Consider the following 17,423-nt stretch of genomic DNA (forward strand, 5'->3'; position numbering starts at 1 on the left):
AACTCTGTGCGATCCCATAGAAGGCAGCCCACCAGGCTCCCCCATCCCTGGGATTCTCCAGGCAAGAACACTGGAGTGGGTTGCCATTTCCTTCTCCAATGCATGAAAGTGAAAAGTGAAAGTGAAGTCACTCAGTCGTGTCCGACTCTTAGTGACCCAATGGACTTCAGCCTACCAGGCTTCTCCATCCATGGGATTTTCCAGGCAAGAGTAGTGGAGTGGGGTGCCATTGCCTTCTCCAAATTGGAACTATAAAATGTAAATAAAACACCTCACACTGGCTGCTGGTGATTGAAATGGGCTTCCTGTTCATATGTTTGGTTTGACTAGCAGTTTTAAGAACCTTTGAATGTGAATGACATTCAGCTTGTCACAGTTCCCACTGGTCCCCACATTAGGGCCTCCTTTCATCATTGAAGCTGGCTGCCAGCCCCGCTGAGATCTGGGTCTGCTATCCCTGCAGATGTGTGAGAGGTAATTTAAGGAGGGAAAGAATATAAGAAGAGGATTTAAGATAGGACTCCAAGAAAGATCTGAACTAGAAGGGAAGGGTGCAGGGCACAAACTTGAAACAATGACATAACCCTAGAACACAACATAAAGTGATTAGAACCAAATAAGTCCAAGATGGTGGATCAGTCAACTTCTCCTAGACCTCAAACCTCATCATACACTCACTGTAGCACATCACGGTAGCTAAGGGACACACCCACAAGCGCAGATTCAGAGAGCCAGCACAGATTAAAAAGTGGGCGTGGCCCTGGCCCAATTTCTGGAAAGCCCCACCCCATTCCCTGAGATAGCGGAAATAATCCTCTCATTAGCCTATGAAATTACCCAGCTGGTAAAAACTAACCTTGCCTGGTAAAAACTAACCTTGCTGTATTTTGAGGCTGCTCTCTCCTTCTGAGACTACCCACACTCTGCAGAGAGTGTTTCTCTCTGTGTAAATCCACTTCTTACCTATCACTTGTCTCACTGAATTCTTTCTGTGATGAGACATCAAGAACCTGAGATTCATTAGGTGCTGAAACCAGGTATGTGATCTCAGCTGGAAAACCATGGATTTGGGCTGGGTGTGAGTCCTGACCAGTAGATTCAAGTCCCAGTCTGAGATACACAGTTGCAGCTTCACCACTGGTGGGGGTGTACTTTGAGAACTCCCTGGGAGAAGTGAATTTGTTTTATTCAAAGAGCATTGGGAGCAGAGGCAGACTCACAGCTGGTGTCTTCAACCCGCTAAGTTGGCCAGTGATAGGCTGGGTCTACCTTCTCCTGTTTGCTTTCTGAAACACAAACTGCCCTGATGAATTCTGAAGTCATAGCTGCAGTATATCAACCCTGACTCAGCAGCTTGCCATATTGCGAGACCAGAGAGGTGGGGGGTATAAAATGTAAGAAGAAGCTGGACCATACAGCATCTCCTGGGGGAGAAATGATAGCTATAGATACAGCGCCCCATAGAGACAGTGGGCTGCTGCTGTTACCTGAAAACTGGATTTGCTTCTTGGTAAGTATTGAGCCAAAAGTCATAATCAGGCCAAAGAGTGGAAGAAGTTTCCTTCCTTTATTACTTGGAGCAAGTAAAAAGAACACAGAAGATCTTTCCCAAAGCATTCTATCTCCCTAAACAGCAAAACTGGGGTATTTTTAAGCCAAGAGTACATGCATATTCATGAAAGGGCCTGGGCTGTCCAGAGTCCAAGCTTTAGTTGATTGAAGTTTCAAGGATCAGAAAATGTCAACATTATCATCCTTTAGGTTTCAATTGATCTGGTAGTTGAGTGCCTGGGGAGTTTAAATTCTGCAAAACACCTCAAGAAAGCTTCAGGCTAGTCTTTACCATTGAAGCAGAACTGGGAGTTATTGTCTTTGCTGGGGCTTCCCTGGTGGCTCAGATGGTAAAGAAAGTGAAAATGAAAGTCGCTCAGTCATGTCAGAATCTTTGCAACCCCATGGACTATGCAGTCTATGGGATTCTTCAGGCCAGAATACTGGAGTGGGTAGCCATTCCCTTCTGCAGGGGATCTTCCCAACCCAGGGATCAAACCCAGGTTTCCCACATTGCAGGCAGATTCTTTACCAGCCGAGCCACAAGGGAAGCCCAGGAATAATGGAAAGAAAGAAAGAAAGTGAGGTTGCTCAGTTGTGTTCAACTCTTTGGGACCCCATGGACTGTAGCCTGTCAGGCTCCTCCGTCCGTGGAATTTTCCAAGCAAGAGTACTGGAGTGAGTTGCCATTTCCTTCTCCAGGGGATCTTCCTGACCTAAGGATGAAACCCTGGTCTTCTGCATTGTAGGCAGATGCTTTACCCTCTGAGCCACCAGGGGAACCCTGAGAGTATTGGAATGGGTAGCCTATCCTTTCTCCAGCAGATCTTCCCAATCCAGGGATTGAACCCAGAATCTGCTTGCAATGCAGGAGACCTGGGTTCAATCCCTGGATTGGGAAGATCCACTGGAGAAGGAAATGGCAACCCACTGCAGTATTCTTGCCTGGAGAATTCCATGGACAGAGGAGCCTAGTGGGCTACAGTCAGTGGGGTCACAAAGAGTCAGACATGACTGAGTGACTTTCACTATCTTTGCTATTGTTACTTCTCTTGCTCGGTAACTGTTTATTCTTATTTATTTATTCCAGAGATTACATGAAGTGTCATACCACAACAGATTGAATATTGATATGAGATCCCAGCTGTCTTTTATTAATCCAGACATTTAAAATATATGAAAAAATGTAAAATGTGTCCACTTCTCTCACTCATTTTTCTTTTTGGTTTGGGAAAATATAATTATTTTTGAATTTTTTATGTCAATATGTAATGCTTTTATTTCATAATGAACAAGTAAATATTTTAAAATTCTGTTTTCATTTCTAATATGAAGACTCTAATCTTTTTTATTTTTCATTTTACTTTATTTTTTTGCTATACCACATGGCACATGGGATCTTAGTTCCCTGACAAGGGATCAAAGCCACACGCCTTGCATTGGGAGCTTGGAGTCTTAACCACAGGACCACCAAGGACATCTGCAAGCTTTTAATATCGATAATTCCTAAATAAAAAACATTAGAGATTTTCAATAAAATTTTAAAATGTTAAGGGATACTGAGCTCCCAAAATTTGAGAGCCAGTAATTTAGTAAGCCGTGTGCAACTTGGTACTTGATGCACTGTAAGAAATGAGGTACAGAACAGTGATAGTGAGATAAGGGAGAGAAAGTTAGAGGAGTAAGCCCTAATCACTAGTCATGCATATTCTTTTGATAGCAAAAAGAGAAAAAAAAGGGAAATTAATTTTGTACAGGAATTTTAACATATTCTGTACAATGGTCTCACTTTGCTGACATCATTTATACAATTTTTCAGAGTTTACTTGACTATTATTCTCAATATTTGCTTCCCTGACTATTTTCTCAAACTCCTCATGTGTTCATTTTCCTCGAAGGTGTTTTATCATGTGATGTACTTATGCTGCCCCAACATAGACAGTGTCATCCTTATTAAACACAAGGAATGTTTCTCTGGTTCCTGCTCCGCTCTCTGTTTTCCATTTTTCTTGCCATCATTATCAAAAAATCCAGAGAGTTAGTTGTACTATTTTCATCACCATTTGTTTCATTAATTTATTCCGAAACTTTGCTTCTAGGGAATTTTGCCCAAGAGACCTCATTACAGTCTTCAATTTTTGGTTGTTCATTACCATTCTTGTCAAATAGCAGAGAGCTTCTTTCAGTTCTGCGATGTTTTCCCTTCAGCTGGTCAACCAAACTGTCGGTGTCACTTGTCTTCAAGTGACAGTCACACAAACATTCAGTTCATTAGCTCTACTCAGCTTCTCTGAAATATTATTTCTCCTTAAGCTTTATATGTTTATACGTATTTTAGGTAAAATTTACATGCAATAACACAAAAAGCTTATGTGTGCACTTTTAAAAATTATTTTAAATTGAAGTATAGTTGATTTACAATGTCTGTTACTTTCTGGTATACAGCAAGGTGATTCCCTCCTCTTCTCCCTCTCCCTTGACAATCGCAAGTCTATTTTCTGTCTGTGAGTCTGTTTCATAAATAAGTTCATTTGTATCTTTTTTTAGATTCCACAAATAAGTAATACAATACCGTATTTGTTTTTCTCTTTTTGACTTCACATAGTATGAAAATCTCTAGATCTATTCATGTTGCTACAAATGCTATTATTTTGTTCTTTTTTCATGGCTTCATAGTATTCCAGTGTGTGTGTGTGTGTGTGTTTATATATCACATCTTTATCCATTCATCTGTCAATGAACATGAGTCGGCTATTGTAAATAGTGCTGCTGTGAAGATAGTGGAACATGTATCTTTCTGAATTATAGTTTTGTCAGGATATATGCCCCAGAGTGGGCTTGCTGGGTCATATGATAACTCTATTTTTAGTTTTTTGAGGAACCTCCATACTGTTTTTCTGCACCAATTGACTGCACCCATTTACAGTCCCAAGGCGGTTGTCATGCACTGGGTTTTGCAAATTCATTGATTTATTGGACAAATGCATGGGCACATTGGTAACCACCCAAGGAGAAAGAAAAAGTCATTTGGGACAGGCAGGAACTGGCTTTGCACTATCAGGCTTTGGTATTCTTTCGTATTTTTTTGCTGAGTACAAGTCTGCTGTATGAATATACCATACGTGGCTTATCCATTCACCTGTTGGTGGACATTGGGTTGTTTCCAGTTTCTAGCTGTTCAGAATAAAGGTGGTATGCATAAAAAGTTTGTACATACGTATTTTGTGGACATAGATATTTTGTGAACATATATTTTCATTACTCTTCTGGAAACAATCTAGGTGTGAAATTGCTGGGTCATGTGGTAGGTGACATTTAGCTTTATGAGTAGCTGCCAAATTTTCCAAAGTGTTTTACCATCCTACATTTTCCAACAATGTGTGAATGTTTCAGTTGCTCCACTTCCTTGCCAATCGGGTAGGCATTTCATTGTTTTAAATGTTAGCCATTCTAGTGGGCAGGAAATGATACATCATGGGTTTAATTTGAATTTCCTTTTCAGAAAACATCGTATATTATATTAAATGAGTGCTGTTCATTTGAATTTTACCATTTTTAATATATTTGTATTACTGATACAATTATATTTAATTTTCAAACTTGCTTTGGTTTTATCCTTGTGCTTTTTGTGGTGGTTTTAGTCGCTAAGTCATGTCCAACTCTTTGTGACTCCATGGACTATAGCCTGCCAGACTCCTCAGTCCATGGGATTTCCCAGGCAGGAATACTGGAGTAGGTTGCCATTTCCTTCTCCAGTGGATATCCCCGACCCACGGATCAAACCCAAGTCTTCTGCTTGGCAGGAGGATTCTTTACTACTGAGCCATCAGGGAAGCCCTTTATCCTTGTAGAAGGAGCTATAACATCAAGCCATTTAATTATTTTATTTTTTTAGAATAAGGCATTTATATCTACTTTTTGGTTTTTATGTGTTCAAGCAGCATCATAATAAAAATGATATAGGTCAACTTTTTTTTTTTGGCTGAGCCATGTGACATGTGGGATCTTAGTTTCCCAACCAGGGGTGAAACCCAGGTCCACTGCATTGGAAGTGAGGAGTCTTAACCACGGGAATGCCAGGGAAACCCCTTAACATTTGAGGATCATAATTTTTCCTTTACAAGATATAAGTGCATTTACTCAAGTCTGAACCACTAACCAATGCACACATTTCTGCCATTCTAGTCTTTGTCCAATTTTCAGGAAGTTAATTCAGTTATAACTTTTTTCATCTACACTTGCAACTTGTTTCTAGTCACCTTATCTGGATTCAGGTGTTTCTCAAGATTTCATTGCAATTTCAAAAAAATCTCCTAGGCTAAGGCTACATTTTTCTCATAAGTAGCTTTCATTGTGTTAATATTTACTGCAATAATTCTTAGAAAGTAACTTTATTCTTCAGTTGAGCAGGTGATAAACTCACTAAAGCTCTAAACATCTCTTTATTAGGTTCTGAACTTTTTTAAACATAATTCTCTCATTTTGATAATATTAATTTGGGGAGATATATGTGACTTGTTTAATTTGGGCTGGAAGCTAGGTGAATAATGGGCTGAAATATTTTTACAATTTATTTTAAAATTATAGATGTATATGACAGTGTATGACATCAAAAATTTGGAAAACACAAGAAAATGAAAAGAATTGCCCTTTTCTGGTATCCTAACACATCTATGATCATTTTACTTATTTGATGTCATTGGGTATTAGTTGTGGCATGTGAGATCTTCCTTGAATAATGCAGTATCTTTTTCATTGCGGGGCGTAGACTCTCTGGTTGTGGCCTGAGGTCTCAGTAGCTTCTCCATGTGGGATCTTAGTTTCCTGACCGGAGATGGAACCTACATCCCCTGAATTTGCAAAAGTGTGAACGTGTTAGACACTCAGTCAGTCATGTCCGACTCTTTGCCACCCCATGGACTGTAGCCCACCAGGCTCCTCTGTCCATGGAATTTCCCAGGCAAGAATACTGAGTGGGTTGCCATTCCCTTCTCCAGGGGATCTTCCCAACCCCAGGATTGAATCCAGGTCTCTTGCACTGCAGGTAGATTCTTTACAGTCTGAGCCACTAGGGAAGCCCAAGGCATATTCTTGATCACCAACCACCAGGGAAGTCCCATGTGTATCAATATTTTAAATTTCACATCTTTATCATTCTTGATAGTCTTGTATACATGCAGTCTTGAGAATCCTCTGAACAGCTTGCAACATCTTATTGGTTCCCTCATTAATTTTTTCCATGATCCATTTTGATAAATGAGGAAATAAAAACTATGTTGTTTGTACACCGTTATTCAAGATTGGGGTCATATTGACTACATCAAATCAATGCTTGAGCAAATGTGAAATTGGAGCTTCTTTAGCATGGAACATCCTGGGTGTCATTTTAGAGAACATACTGTTTTAAAAAATAGTCTTTAATAAATAGTTGCTGTCATTCAGACCACTTGCTATTTAGGCCCTTTGACTTTTTTTTTGTCATTAGAAGGCACATAAATTAGGTTACTGTCATTCGCAATGGATTTTAGATTGAATCTGCATGACTCCTCTCCAGAGTTGTTACAAGTTTCAGAAGCCACTTAGCTCATGATTGAACCCAACCAGTACCCCCCAAAATCTCATCTCAGTGCTCTTTTGTTCTTCTATACTCCTCTTGGTCACTCTCATGAAGTGATAAGAACTTGCTCTGCCTTAAAAAAATATATTTATTTATTTATTTGGTTGCACTGAGTCTTAGCTGTGGCTCATGGGATCTTAGATCTTCGTTTCGGCATGTGGGATTTTTAGCTGTGGCATGCAAACCCTTAGTTGCTGCGTGTGGAATCTAGTTTCTCAACCGGGGACAGAACCCAGGCCTCCTGCATTGGGAGCGTGGAGTCTTAGCCACTGGACCACCAGGGACCTCCCTTGCTTTGCTTTTTTAATAGCAGCTTTGTTGAGTCGTAATTCATACACTATCCAATTCAGTTATTTAAAGTGTACAATTTGGTGGTTTTTAGAATACTGAGTTGTGCACCCATCACCACAATCAGTTTTATGACCTTTTCATTGCCCTATAAAGAAGCTAGGACTTCCCCAGAAGCTCAGCTGGTAAAGAATCTGCCTGCAACGCAGGAGACCCTGGTTTGATTCCTGGGTCGGGAAGATCCCCTGGAGAAAGGGTAGGCTACCCATTCCAGTATTCTTGGGCTTCCCTGTTGGCTTAGCTGGTAAAGAATCCGCCTGCAATGCAGGAGACCTGGGTTTGATCCCTGGGTTGGGAAGATCAGATCCCCTGGGGAAGGGAAAGGCTACCGACTCCAGTATTCTTGCCTGGAAAATTCCATGGCCTATTCCATGTGGTCACAAAGAGGACACAACTGAGTAACTTAAAATAAGAACAAAATAAAGACGCTCACACCCCTTAGCCATTGCCTCCTGTTTATTTCCCCCATTCCTCTGTTAGGCAACCACGAACTTACTTTTTGTCTGTAAATAAATTAGCTTAATCTGGACATTTCAAATAAACTGTGAAATATGTGGTTATTTGTAATTGGCTTAGCATAATGTTTTCAGTGTTCTTCCATGTTGTAGCAAGTATCAGTATTTTATTCCTTTTATGGCTGAATAATATTTCATTGGATTGCTATAAGTTTGTTTATTTATTCATCAGTTGATGGGCATTTGGTTTATTTATACCTTTTGTCTATTATGAAAAATGCTGCTATGAACGTTAATGTATGAGTTTTTGTGTAGACATATGTTTTCATTGTTCTTGGGTGTACACCTAGCGGTGGAACCGTTTCATCATCTGGTAACTATACATTTAACCTTTGGAAAAACTGCCAGACTGTTTTCCAGAGTGACTGCACCATTTTACATCTCTGCTAGCAATGTCCAAGGGTTCCACTTTCTCCACATCCTCACCAACATTTGTTATTTTTCAAAATTTTATTTATTTGTTTTATTGGAGGACATTTGTTATTAATATTATCTATCTTGCTTATTCTATAATCCTAGAATTATAGGATTATAGTCTATAATTATAGATTATATAGTGTGTGTGAAGTGATAAAAGATATTTCTTAATGCAAAAGGCCTGAAATGAAAGTCAGTGCTAAATCTGGTGACTGAAGTTAAGGAAAAGCTGAGGCATCTAATTGTTTTTAACCAGAAGGCTATTTCATTTGAAGGCTATTTGAAGGCTATTTCAAATCCTGTATGTATGGGAATCATTAAGAGTCTGAAAGGTAATTTAAATTTTTCAGCTGCACTTTACATTAAAGTAGTATTTGGGGATATGGGAAGGTCTCCGGACTAGACCTGTGAATACCTAGGTTAGGATAACAAATTTGCCTTGTCACAGAGACAGTATTCTAAAAATCTTACCGTGAACTATCACCTTGCTTCAGTGGCAGAGTCATCACTGGGCTGGCTGTTCATTTGTGCTTTAGTCTCCCTGCAGAGAAGAGTCAAACGAAGGTGAGATATTTTTATACTCTTCGCTTCCCCATCCAAGAAACCTCTGTGTTCTGTGTATGGTCTCCCCATCCTAAGAGGGTTCCTGATGGCTTTTATGTTGTGAAGCTGGGAAAAGGTGGAGTGCAAACAGGGCTCCCAGGTAAAATACAGAATTTATATTTCAGATAAATGACCAATGATTTTTTTAGTATAAGTCCATCCCCCTTCTGCTCCTGAAATTATTTGTTGTTTCTCTGACACACAAATTTAACTGAGCACCCTGTTACCCTCTCACCTGTGTAAGGCTTTTTTTTTTTTTTTAGCATCCTGTATCTGTGTTTTCTCAATTGGACAATCCTAAGTGGAGGGAACCCTGTTCCTCCCCCGCCCATAAGGTGTTTTTTTTTTTTTAATCTTTTTTTGCTTTGTTGTGCAACACTTGGGATCTTAGTTCCCCAACCAGGGGTCGAACCCACACCTCCTGCATTGGAAACTTGGAGTCTTAACCATTGGACCGTAAGGCTTTTGTTTGGGGGAGTACAGATCACTTCATCAATGCTGTACTGAGGATGGAGGAAGTGAACCTGGGAAAACTGAGAGCTAGATTATTGGAGATGGCCTCTGGGGCTGGGTTCAGTGAGGGCCTGGGACCTATGTTTTACTGCCTTGTGGCTCCTGAGGAAGTCTAGCGCCCCCATGGAGCTGGTGGGAGTGGGTGTGGTGGAAACTGAACATAGAGTACGGTAACACACTGCCCAGACCCCCACCAAATAATCCTAAATTGCTCTGTCATGCAAGAGAGGGTACAACATGGGGCAAATAGGATTTATTTGATGCATTTAAAGTGCATAGGTTGGGACTTCCCTGGTGGTACAGCCGATAAGAATCCACCTGCCAATGCAAGGGACACAGGTTCAATCCCGGGCCCAGGAAGACTCCATGTGCCACAGAGCAGCAGAACACCTACTGAGCCCAACTCTAGCCTGGGCTCTACCATGCTTTGTAGCAAGAGAAGCCACCGTAATGAGAAGCCCTCGCACTGCAGCTAAGATCCAGCACAGCCAGAAATAAAAAACAATTGTTTTAAAAAGAACATTAAAAAAAAAAAAGTGTGTAGGTCAGTGACAGGCACAAAGTGTGTGCTCTTTAAGTGCTAGCTGCTGTTTAGAATGAATGGAGAAAGGTGGTGTTTCTTGAATTTCCATAGCATTCATCAGAATTATACTCACTGTACTCTATTTTTTTTTTCATTGTACTTCTATCAGAGAAGTTTTCTTAGGTCTCTCCTTTTCTGAACGTCCTTAGATTTTACTCTCGTGGACCATATCTACTGTGGCAGCAGGCATAGCGTCACACAATCCCTAGAGTATAAGTTTCACTGTCCAAAATCCAGAAAAATATACACTACTTGGCCATCAGAGGAATATCAGAGTACCATCCAAAGATGATTTCAGCCCACTTTTTTCCACTATTTTTGTCTCCACAGTGCGACATGTGCCCCCTGTACCACGGGACTGCCAGGGAAGTCCTAGTTCACTTTTAAAATTATTTATTTCTTTATCTTTGACTGCTCTGGGTCTTTGTTGCCATGTGAGGTCTTTCTCTAGTTGCAATGCGTGGGGCCTCTCATTGTGGGGGCTTCTCTTATTGCACACACAGGCTCTAGGGTGTATGGACGTCAGGATCTGTGGAGCATAGGCTTGGTTGCCCTGCAGCACGTGGAATCTACACAGACCAGAAATCAAACCTGTGTCCCCTATGTTGGGAGGTAGATTCTCAACCCCTGGACCACCAGGGAAGTCCCCACATTTTTAAAGCATTGCCTGTTGTTGTCAAGTTGCTAAGTTGTGTCCAACTCTTTGGGACCCCATGAACTGTAGCTTGCCAGGCTCCTCTGTCCATAGGATTTCCCAGGTAAGAATACTGAAGTGAGTTGCTATTTCCTTCTCCAGGGAATCTTCTCAACCCATGGATCGAACCTGCGTCTCCTGCTTGGCAGGCAGATTATTTTACCACTGAGCCACCAGGGAAGCCCAAAGTATTGTTTAGTACAATATTTAAGTAGAACTCAGCTATTTGGAGAGTCTGTTGGAGGTTTCTGGTAAAAGAATATGACCCATGTCTCTCAGATGATTCAACCTAATCACTAAATGATTACTAATTTAAGTCCTTTCTATACCTTTTGGTATATGAGTGATTTTGAACATTGCAGACTCTTAGGGTAGAGGGTGAAGAATGAAGACTGAAAGCTTGTTCTTTGCCATAAATGAGCCTGCCGGACAGTGTCCTGGAGAAGGTCACTTGGCCTCGTTGAGTTATAGTTTCTCATTTGGGCTTAGAGTTTAGTGTCACTAACGTTCTTTCCAGCATAGACAGAATGGTATCCAGTGACTTGGATTTTAGTCCTGGCTTTGCCATTTATTAGCTGTGTGACCTTGGGCAAATTATAAAACCTCTGACTTCTCACCTGTAAAACAGGGATAATCATACTTTGCAAGCTGTTCTGAGGACCAAATAAAATTATATGTGGGATAATACTTTATAATAAACCATAATATAATTCACTAGTGCAGAAGTATCAATTTATTTTTTATTAAAAATTAAAAAAATTGGCAGTGCTGCGTGGCTTGTAGAACCTTAATTCCCCAACCAGGGTCAACCCCATGCTCTTCACAATGAAAGCAGAGTCCTAGACACTAGACCAGCAGGGAATCCCTTCAATATTTATTTTTAAGAGGATCTGGTAACAAAGGAAAACAAAATAAAGCACAATTTTGTGTTCTCGGCTTCTTGAAAATTTGCAAAAACAAGACAGTTGCACACGTGCTTGCTCTGCTGTGCTCAGTCATATCCAGCTCTTTGTGACCTCATGGACTGTTGCCCACCAGACTCCTCTGTCCATGGAATTTTCCTGGCAAGAATACTGGAGAGGGTTGCCGTTTCCTTCTCCAGGGGATCTTCCCGACCCAGGGATTGAACCATGTCTCTTGTGTCATCTGCACTGGCAGGCAGTTTCTTTACCACTGCACCATCTTGGAAGCCCATAAATGTGCTTGCTGCTGCTAAGTTTCTGCTAAGTTACTTCAGTCGTGTCCGACTCTGTGCGACCCCATAGAAGGCAGCCCACCAGGCTCCTCCGTCCCTGGGATTCTCCAGGCAAGAATACTGGAGTGGGGTGCCACTTCCTTCTCCAATAAATGTGCTTACTGGGCCTTTATAGAAACAAGCACTTAGTTTGAAATACAGCAGTAATGGTTTGTTACTTGTAGACCAGTGCATGCTGGGAATGCTTGGCCATAGTGAAGAGAGCCCATCAGCTCTGACACGGAGGAGCATGAAGCCAGCCCCAAGGAGCAGCTGGCTCATAGGTTACCCAAGACTCAGAACCCAGCACATCCAGTGGCCATGAAACACTGTGATCCTTGGGACTCAAAAAAGTCCCGCTTCTCACTGGAGACAGTCCCTAAAGACTCTAATCATATGCATCCACAGTGTGTGGGGAAGAAAGGGATAATTCCAGGTAAAACGAAAATTCTGCTTCACCATTCCATGACCTGAATCATTTAGGCACGCATTGCATTGAAAGTCCCAACCCAAACGACTGACATTCTTGGTAATGCATTTTCTGCCAAGGAGAGTCTCTAGATATGTTCCATGGGATCTTAGTATTCTTTAGAAGCTTCAGGGGGGTTGGGGTTGGGGGTCAGGGGTCAGGATTCTTCAGGGTCATCTGACTTTGTATGTTTGGTATGATTATGTAATATTGTATCTGTTTGGGATATATAATTATTATAATCCATTGACTTTATTATGTGTTGTATATTATATGTATTAGATAATATTGTATAATTCATTGATATATGATTGATAATTCATTGACTAATTAATTCAGCCTTTTGTGGAAGTCTACTGTGTGCTAGGCTTCGTGCCAGGAGCTATAAACACACAGTTAAGTAGGACTGGTCTTGACCTCAATTAATTCACAGTGTGGTAGAGGAGAAGGATATAAAGGCAAATACTGTACGTACAACTCAAGGCTTTAACTGAATAAATCTGGCTTCTGCCACTATTCTTTACTCTCTCTGATCTGTGAAATGGGATGAATAACATCTTCTCTGCAGTAGGCGCACAGTTGTCTACACAAAGCCTAGCTCCTGATGCGGCCTTGCACCCCTCCCCCACACAGAGCAGGACTCGGTGGAGGGGGGACAGCCACGCCCTCCCTCTGAGGCACAGGCTCTCTGTGGCCCTTTCAGGTTGCAAGGAAGAGCTTGAAGACTTCGAGACACCTTGTAAGGAATTCTAGTCTCCAGCCAACTACTTTGTTGTTCTTGGGGTCTTTATCTCTCTCTCTCTGCTTTCCATCATCAGCCTTCCTTGGGGTTTTGATTGGGTCCATTATTCACCATCCTATACGGAAGACCCACAGCTGGGGAAAACTCAAATGGATGGGAGAGGACCCACCATCCAATGTTACAGACCCACCTTCAGGTGCAGCTCTGGTCCAGTGAAGTCTGTCTAGGGTAGGCAGACTGATTTTTTTTTTTTCCAAAGCCCAAAATGAACCGAAACTGCTGTTTTTTCTTTTTAAAAATATTTATTTATTTAGCTGCATCACGTCTTAGTTGCAGCAGGTGGGATCTTTCTTTGCGGTGCCCATGCTCTCTAGCTGTGGCACATGGAGCCGGAGTGCATGGGCTCAGTACTTGCAGCCTGCAGGCTTAATTGCTCTGCAGCATGTGGGATCTTAGTCCCCGACCAAGGATCAAACATTCGTCCTCTGCATTGCAAGGTGGATTCTTAGCCACTGGACCACCAGGGAAGTCCCCCAAAGTACAATAGGAACCAGTGTAGATGGCCTTTAAGCATCTGGCTTTAAGATGCTGACCTGAGAATGGGTCAGTCTATTGATTTGGGGGTACAATAGCTACCAGGAGTTGATCACATTCAACACAGACATACACAGGCCCTCATTTTACCCTCGCAACAGCCCAAGGAGGATGAGAATTGCTACAGTTAACTGATGGGATAACTGAGACCTACAGAGTTTAGTGAAGCTGGTCCAGTGCTAGAACCAGGATGTGATAAAGACTGAGGCTTGTCAGACTCACAAGCCCCTCTGATGTCCTGAGGACTTTCTCCTCCAGGACCTACTCTCAAACCTTTATCTGAAGTCAGTACCAGTACTGATTATCTTTCTCATTGCTTTCTGCGCTTTAATATCTTTTTTGTTTTTTAATCCTTAGGACACTCAGGGAACTGCTTATTTTGTCCCTTTCTTCTCCATAACTAATGGAGAGCCTACAGTCATCATTGTGGCCCTCTATATGAAGTGTGCAAGAATGGGTGGCCTGGATTTTGTGTATTAACTTCACTCCTGGTCTCCTTTTTACTTGCCCACTCTCATTTTCTCCTTTTATCATCAACCCACCCAACCTTAGGTGGTTGTATCTTGATATGTTTTGTTTTTTAATTTTCATTTTTTAAATTTTTAAAAATTCTTGATATATTGTGTATATCTTTGTAAGCCACCCTAAATCCTTTATTTATTTTTAAAAAATTGTTTATTTATTTATTTGTCCACACCGCACCTTAGTTGCGGCATGCGGGATCCAGTTCCCTGACCAGGGATTGAACCCAGGTCCCCTAGATTGGGAGCATGGACGCTTAGCCACTGGACTGTCAGGGAAGTCTTCCTAAAGCCATTCTGATTGGGCATAAACAAATAAATAACTCCTGCTGCTGCTGCTAAGTCACTTCAGTCGTGTCCGACACTGTGTGACCCCATAGACGGCAGCCCACCAGGCTCCCCCGTCCCTGGGATTCTCCAGGCAAGAGTACTGGAGTGGGGTGCCATTTCCTTCTCCGAAATAACTCCTAGTAGTACTCATTACATCGTGATGACCATTATGATCTTTTCCTTTGTACTTTTTTGAGCAACTGATTTCCATGACCATACCCTGAGTCACACCTCTGAGTAGGACTGCTCCTCCACCCCATGCTTGAACTGCAGTGTGAATCTGATTTTCTAGGTCCATCTTTCTCTCTGCTTCCTTAATCTCACCTACCCTTCAACCTCCTTGACACCTTCAACACCTTGGCCTGGCCCATTAGTCAAGACCCTGCTGGTCTCATGAGCCACCACTCTTTCTCTCCTTGGTATTCCTGAGGCCCCCCACTCTGGAGATGCCCATCCTTGGATTAGATCACCCACGTGCCCTCCTTTGGTGAGAAAACCACAGACGAGCCAGCCCTCCATCCTCTGTACTTTCTTGGCCTGAACCTCTCCTAGGTCCCTGCTCAGCCAGCGTTCCTGTTACTCTCATGACCTGTCTCAAAAAGGCCTCCATTCCCCTGCAGTGGGCATTTCCCAATTGGATTGTCTTATCCTTTTGGCCACAATGATTGGTTCAAGGATGAACATGAGACCAATGTGGTCCAGTGAGAAAGCTTGGCTCCTAGACTGGACTGTCTCTCCCTTGACAGCTTATATGAGGTTCAGCCGCTGCTTCTGAGGAGGCTGACTGACTGTGTGTAGGATGGGGGCGGTTGTCACTGTGAGGGTCCTGAGGATGAATGCAGCCATCACGGTGGACGGCAGAGTGGAGAAATGGAGAGAAAGGGCACTTTGAATCACGGGGCAGTCCTTGCTTCTTAGTTACTAGGCCAGTTCTTCTTCTTTTGATAAACTGAGTTTTTCATCATCACAACTGAACGACTCCTAGCTGAGGAATAACTCTCCAATTCCCACCTCAGCCCTGCTGCTGCTGCCGCTAAGTCACTTCAGTCGTGTCCAACTCTGTGCGACCCCATAGTCGGCAGCCCACCAGGCTCCCCCGTCCCTGGGATTCTCCAGGCAAGAACACTGGAGTGGGTTGCCATTTCCTTCTCCAATGCATGAAAGTGAAAGGTGAAAGTGAAGTCGCTCAGTCGTGTCCAACTCTTAGCGACCCCATGGGCTGCAGCCTACCAGGCTCCTCCGTCCATAGGATTTTCCAGGCAAGAGTACTGGAGTGGGGTGCCATTGCCTCAGCCCTAGTGGGTGCCTTTGTGTCCTATTTCATAAGATGGGAATGGCAACAGTTAACTTTTTTGCCTGTAGTCTAAAGAAAGGAAATTGATACTCTTTTATTCTGTTTAAGAATATAATCCTTCTGTTATCTAGTAGAACCTGCCCAATCCTTTCTTATTCAGTTTGATGAGCTCTACTCTATCCATCAGTAGGATGTGAGCCTTTGTTCATTGCTGTATCTCCAGTGCCTCAACAGCACCTGACAAGGAGCAGAAGCAATACATATTCCTTGAATGAATGAGTAACTGTATTAGTTTCCTATTGATAGTGTAAAGCAACACAGATTTACTGTTACAATTCTGGAGGGATATAAAGTTGGCAAACATGCAAACAACTTGGAAGCATCAAGGGTCCAGTGGAGGGTGGTACTCATCAACTTACAGTAGCCCCAACCTCTGTGGCTTGTGCGGTCTTTGTCATGTCCTTCTCAGACTGGCTCTGCAAACCTGAAAGGGCCAGCTTTCTTTTCCTTCCTCTCACCCTCCCTTTCTTCTTCCATCCCTTCTTTACTTGCCAGATGGAAATGATGTATCGTGAACCAGTTACTGAGACCCACATCCCACCCTTCATGGTCTGCTTTGCAAACGTAGAGATGGGTCCTTTAAGTGTTTCCTTTCGAGCTGATGCAATATTAAACATTGTCGGTAGAGGGCGATGGAGAGACATTGCAGGAAGAAGGGGCTTTTCTTCCTGGTTCAAGTGTCCTTACTGTTCAGGTGTACGATTTGGAGTCTGCAGTGGATGGTGGTTAGCAGCTCCCGGTGGCCAGCAGCTTGCTGCAGCACACCACTTAGGTGATTTTATAATGGAGAGCCTCTTGTTAGACATCTCTTCATTAACAGCTTACTCTAGAACCCTGAAGAGATTTCCAGCAAGTTCCAGGATGTGGATTTCTAGCACTCCCCACTACAACTCTTGCTGTCCAGTCGCTCAGTTGTGTCCAACTCTTTGTGACCGCATGGACTGCAGCACACCAGGCTTCTCTGTCCTCCACTATCTCCTGGAGTCTGTCCAAACTCATGTCCATTGAGTCTATGATGCCGTCCAAACATCTCATCCTCTGTCGCCCCCTTCTCCTCCTGCCCTCACTCTTTCCCAGCATCAGGGTCTTTTCCAGTGAGTCGGCTCTTCGCATCAGGTGGCCAAAGAATTGGAGCTTCAGATTCAGCATCAGTCCTTCCAATGAATATTCAAGGGTGATTTCCTTAAGGACTGACTGGTTTGATCTCCTTGCAGTCCAAGGGACTCTCAAGAGTCTTCTCTAGCACCACAACTCTGCCATCCACTTATTCATGACTGTGCCCACCCAAGGTGGTCTGGATCTCAGCCCTGAAGGAAGGGGGGCCCTACCTTGGACAGT

At 42.6% G+C, this 17,423-nt stretch overlaps 1 protein-coding gene across 1 annotated transcript in view; it reads right to left on the minus strand.

The window, feature by feature from the left end:
- The window catches only part of CHCHD2 (coiled-coil-helix-coiled-coil-helix domain containing 2), a 47,459-nt gene that overhangs the window by 24,680 nt on the left and 5,356 nt on the right, over positions 1-17,423 (minus strand). Inside the window, exon 2 of the mRNA XM_069570941.1 lies at positions 8,920-8,989. The gene's annotated coding sequence lies outside the window, so the exon portion shown is untranslated. The remainder of the gene's footprint in view (positions 1-8,919; positions 8,990-17,423) is intronic.

This window comes from Ovis canadensis, chromosome 24 (genome assembly GCF_042477335.2).
Source record: "Ovis canadensis isolate MfBH-ARS-UI-01 breed Bighorn chromosome 24, ARS-UI_OviCan_v2, whole genome shotgun sequence".
Taxonomy (NCBI): Eukaryota; Metazoa; Chordata; class Mammalia; order Artiodactyla; family Bovidae; genus Ovis; species Ovis canadensis.